This window comes from Lathyrus oleraceus, chromosome 5 (assembly GCF_024323335.1).
Source record: "Lathyrus oleraceus cultivar Zhongwan6 chromosome 5, CAAS_Psat_ZW6_1.0, whole genome shotgun sequence".
Classification (NCBI taxonomy): domain Eukaryota; kingdom Viridiplantae; phylum Streptophyta; class Magnoliopsida; order Fabales; family Fabaceae; genus Lathyrus; species Lathyrus oleraceus.
Window position 1 is genome coordinate 61360986 of NC_066583.1, and position 5741 is coordinate 61366726.

General features: G+C 38.2%; 1 non-coding gene across 1 annotated transcript; it reads right to left on the reverse strand.

The window, feature by feature from the left end:
- Positions 1-2113: 2113 nt before the first annotated feature.
- LOC127089360 (small nucleolar RNA R71) lies at positions 2114-2220 on the reverse strand. Its single transcript, XR_007790970.1, has one exon. It is a non-coding gene; the product is annotated as a small nucleolar RNA R71 (small nucleolar RNA).
- Between the last annotated feature and the right edge of the window lie 3521 nt (positions 2221-5741).

Below are 5741 nucleotides of genomic sequence, written 5' to 3' on the forward strand. Positions count from 1 at the left end.
CACACATGGTGTGACGGACGTCACAGGCACAACGCCTGTGCTTTTTTGGCATAAGGAACGCGCAGACCACGTTGCACGCTTGACCCTTTTTCAAAGTGATGGCTATATTTAAGGAAATGATGGCTATATTTAAGGAAACGTTCGGAAAGCAGTTGCAAGAGGTAGCATATAAATAGTAGCTTTTTGGAAAGCTCTCGGTTCCACGATCCACGCTCCCACGCCTTTTTCCAGTTTTCGCTTTTTCGCATTTTCTCTTTTTCCAGCAGCTTAAGCATACTTTTACAGTACTACTTTTACAATTTTTATTGTTTCTTTTGCAATTCTATTTTCCTTTCTAGCACTTAATTAATTTTTCGCATAATAGTTTCTACACCGGAAACTATTGTGTACCTTTTACCGGATCTAACCTTACGTTAGAATCTAGTTTTTTTATTCCTTCGCTTTTATTTTCCTGCCTGATTGAAGAATTCAAGAACAGATCCAACCGACCTGTGGTGGAGTGTTCAAGACTTCTATTTAATTATTCAGGTTCTTTATTTATTTGTTGAATTTATATATGCTTTGTTTTATTGTTTATTTATATTATATGCTTGAGATGAATCTGTTTATGCATGATATTTATTTAAGTCTGTTTAGTATGTCTGGCTAAATTATTTAGGTATCGGTATGTAAAGTAAGCGGAAAGAAGGAATCAAAACTAAGTTGGTTTAATTAAGTTTAAAATTAAAATCACTCTTTTTACGGTCTCAATTTACAAGTTTAATAACAAAGTTTTTGTACGAAAGTAAAAGACATAAAGAAGTTAAAATCAATAGAGCGAGAGTTTGAGGTTTTGACTGAACAGTGTAAATTGGACATTAATTCTAGATCAGGGCGAGAGCAATTTTTAGAGTTAATTAAATTCTAACCTTTTTCAAAAAGTATTTTTAAAGATTGAATGTGAGGACGAGAGTTAAGCATTTGAATTTAATTATATAACCTAAGTCAACAGAGCGAGAGTTTGAGATAAGGGTGTTTAAACGATTAGTGTTTTCTTAAAAAGAGTTTCTACGGATTCTATTGTTTTCAAAAAGTGGTTTTTGACTTAACTATAAGTGACAACTACGTTAATATAAAATCATAGTTTATTCAACAGAGCGAGAGTTTGAGATAAAACTTTTAATCAATAGAGTCAACTGAAAAGATTTATTTTAAAACCAAAAAACCAATAAAGAATTGATTCCCTAATTACGACGAATTACATACCGATATCCGCTTATTAGATATTTAATCTAGATCTTATTTTAGTTTTAGCTTTTCCCCCAAACAATCAAAGTATTACCTGCCTTAGCTTTACGAAGTAACCTTAGATAACGGTATATCGATTCATAAGTCCCTGTGGGATCGATATCTTTTAAAACTACGCGATAGAACTGTGCACTTGCAGTTTGTACCCCAAATTCGACTCATAAAGTCGCGATCAAGTTTTTGGCGCCGTTGCCGGGGACTTTTGTTTAGTCGATATCGTAACTCTTCTGTTACGCTGTAGAGACTAAGGCTTTTCTTCTCTCTTTTCTTTCTTTCGTTGATTTGTATGCCACGCACTCGCTCACAAGGCGAGCCGTTCTACTTACGAATCAACGATATCGAACTATATCTCCGAGTCTTACGACGAATTCGGGAATATCGTGCTGCAAACAATCTACCTCCTGTAGAACTTCCTGATTTCAAAAATATTTTCCCTTCGATACCCGAGATGGCAGAACCAGCTCGTGCTCTTCGAGATTACGCCGCTCCATCGCAAGATGAACCGCATTCAAGTATTGCTCCACCCGCAATCGAAGCAAACAACTTTGAACTCAAACCTTCACTGTTGCAGGCAGTGCAACAGAACCAATTCTCTGGAAATCCTACCGAGGATCCTAACCTTCATTTATCCGTATTTGTCCAATACGCTGATACTGTTAAAGCTAATGGTGTTACTTCAGAGGCAATTCGACTTCGTCTTTTTCCTTTCTCACTAAGATATAGCGCTAGAAGATGGCTTCAATCTCTTCCTTCCAACTCAGTCACCACATGGAACGAGTTGAAGAAAGTTTTTCTTGCTCGATATTTTCCGCCAAGCAAAACAGCTATGTTAAGAGCCCAAATAAATGGATTTAAACAGAAAGACAACGAGTCTCTTTTCGAAGCATGGGAAAGATACAAAGACATGATGAGACTTTGTCCACACCATGGTTTAGAGGACTGGTTAGTAATTCATACATTCTATAATGGTCTCCTGTACAACACGAGGTTAACAATAGATGTCGCCGCAGGTGGTGCACTAATGAACAAACCTTATGTTGATGCCTACCAACTTATCGAAAGCATGGCTCAAAACCACTATCAGTGGGGAAGCGAACGAACAATGGTGGAAAAACCTCAAACGAAAACTGGCATGTACGAGATAAGTAACCTTGATCATGTTAATGAAAAAGTGGATGCTCTGGTCCAGAAAATTGAAAGTTTAAATGTATCACCTCCAACCACCGTGGTTGCCATAACTCAGAATTGTGAAGTCTGTGGAATCCAAGGTCACACTCCTGCAGATTGTCAACTCCTAACAGGAATCCAAGCGGAGCAAGTAAACTATGCTCAAGGAAGCCCCTACTCGCACACCTATAACTCAAATTGGAAGAATCATCCCAATTTTTCATATAAGAGTAATAATGCTCTATACGCACCTGGACAATCTCCAAATCAAGCCCCAGTTATACCTCCGGGATATCAGAAGCCGACCCCATCTACATCTAACAATAACGCCCCTAGGAAATCCAACTTGGAAATCATGATGGAAAACTTTATAGCTTCTCAACAGCAAACCAATAAAGATTTCTTAAACCAGAATGTACACACTGGCGAACAAATAAAACAACTAGCAAGTAAAGTAGATGCCCTGGCTACTCATAACAAAATGCTGGAAACGCAAATTTCACAAGTAGCTTAACAACAAGTACCTACTGCTGCCCCAACTGGTACATTTCCTGGCCAACTCCAACCTAACCCAAGAAGCCACGCTCATGCAATTATACCGAGAAGTGGAACGGAAGTGGAAGGACCGTCTGACCCAAGGATAGAAAACCAAAACTCTAAAAAGTCAATTGAGGAAGAAAGTGAACCTAAGGAAAAGGAAGAGAGTAATAAGGAAACCGTAGAAAAGAAGGAACCTTATGTACCTCCACCACCTTATAAACCACCTATCCCTTACCCTCAAAGGCTTATTAAAACCAAAGATGCGGGCCAATTTAAAAAATTTGTCGACCTACTAAAACAATTAAACGTCACAATTCCGTTTACAGAAGCTATTACGCAGATGCCCTCATATGCCAAGTTTTTAAAAGAAATTCTTTATAATAAAAGGAAACTTGAAGATAGCGAAACCGTTACACTCACCGCTGAATGTAGCGCTATAATACAGAATATGCCTCCTAAACTTAAAGACCCAGGTAGTTTCTCTATACCCTGTCACATAGGAAAATTTGTCATTGACAAAGCCTTATGCGATTTAGGAGCAGGTATTAGTGTTATGCCTTTATCCATATGCAAGAGACTTGAAATGGGAGAATTAAGACCAACTAAAATGTCTGTGCAACTAGCAGATCGTTCCGTAAAATATCCTGTAGGAATTCTTGAAAACGTTCCAGTGCGCATAGGTCAATTCTACATTCCAACTGATTTTATAATCATGGATATTAGAGAAGATGAAGTTACACCCATTATACTGGGAAGACCGTTCTTAGCAACTGCCGGTGCAATCATAGATGTAAAACGAGGACGACTCACTTTTGAAGTAGGAGAAGAGAAAATTGAGTTCATTCTTTCCCAATTTTTGAAAGCACCTGCAATAGAAGATACATGTTACTTCATGGATATCATCGATGAATGCATAAAAGAAACGGAGTTAGAAAAAGACAAATCATCTGACTATCTTGTAGAAGACAAACTTGACCAATGTTTAGCAATAACACCGGACCCTACGCAATTCCTTAAGAAACCAACCTTAGACCTGAAAACACTTCCCAAGAATCTGAGATATGAATTCCTAGACTTAGAGCTTGAACGACCAGTGATAGTTAATGCTGACCTAGGAAGACTCGAAACAGAAAAACTCCTGCATATCTTAAGAAAATATCCAACCGCACTAGGTTACAACATCACCGATCTTAAAGGAATAAGTCCCTCTATTTGTATGCACCGCATCATGCTAGAAGAAGACTGTAAAACTTCTAGGGAACATCAGAGGAGACTAAACCCGATCCTGAGTGAGGTAGTGAAGAAGGAAATAACCAAGTTATTAGAGGCAGGTATCATATATCCTATATCTGATAACAAATGGGTTAGTCCTGTACACGTAGTACCAAAGAAAGGAGGTGTAACAGTCATTGAAAATGAAAAAGGAGAAACTATAACCAAACGAATCGAATCGGGATGGAGAATGTGCATTGACTATAGGAAACTAAACAAAGATCATTTCCCTTTACCATTCATTGACCAGATGTTAGAACGATTAGCAAAACATTCTCATTTCTGCTATCTAGATGGTTACTCAGGTTTCTTTCAAATACCAATTCATCCTGATGACCAAGAAAAGACAACGTTCACGTGCCCTTTTGGTACCTTCGCTTATAGACGAATGCCGTTTGGCTTGTGTAATGCCCCTGCAACTTTCCAAAGGTGCATGATGGCAATATTCGCCGATTTTCTAGAAAACATCATGGAATTATTTATGGATGACTTTTCCGTATGCGGACAAAGCTTTGAAGAATGTCTTGAAAACCTAGAGAGAGTTCTAGAGCGATGTGTAAAAGTAAACCTAGTACTTAATTGGGAAAAATGCCACTTTATGGTACAAGAAGGAATTGTTTTAGGACACATCATCTCAAACAGAGGAATTGAAGTAGACAAAGCCAAAATAGAGGTAATCGAAAACCTTCAACCCCCGAAAACTGTGAGAGAAGTACGAAGCTTCTTAGGACATGCCGGTTTTTACCGACGATTCATTAAAGACTTCTCTAAAATAACTAAACCTTTAACCGGACTGTTAATGAAAGATGCTGAATTCATATTCGACAATAAATGTTTAGAAGCATTTCAAACGCTTAAACAAGCACTGATCTCCGCACCCATAATGCAGACACCAGATTGGAATGAACCATTCGAAATAATGTGTGATGCCAGTGATTATGCTGTAGGTGCTGTTTTAGGACAACGAAAGGATAAAAAGCTTCATGTTATATGTTACGCAAGTAGAACTCTAGATGAAGCACAAATGAATTACGCCACAACCGAGAAAGAACTTCTAGCAGTAGTGTTTGCGCTAGATAAATTTCGTTCTTACTTGGTCGGAGCCAAAATAATCATCTACACTGACCACGCTGCTATCAAATACCTCTTAACTAAAAAGGATGCTAAACCTAGACTCCTAAGGTGGATCCTGTTGCTACAAGAGTTCGATTTGGAAATCACAGACAAGAAAGGAACTGAAAACGTAGTAGAAGATCACCTCTCTAGACTTGAGAACCTTGTACCGGAAAGAACATCAATTAACGATGATTTCTCGTACGATAAGCTTATAGCTACTTTAGAAGAGAATGACGCTGATAAACAGGTAGAAACCACCTTAGCTATATCTGTTACACTGTGGTACGCTGACCTCGTCAATTATTTAGCTGCCGGAATAGTTCCACCTACCTTATCCTACCAACAGAAGAAACGATTCT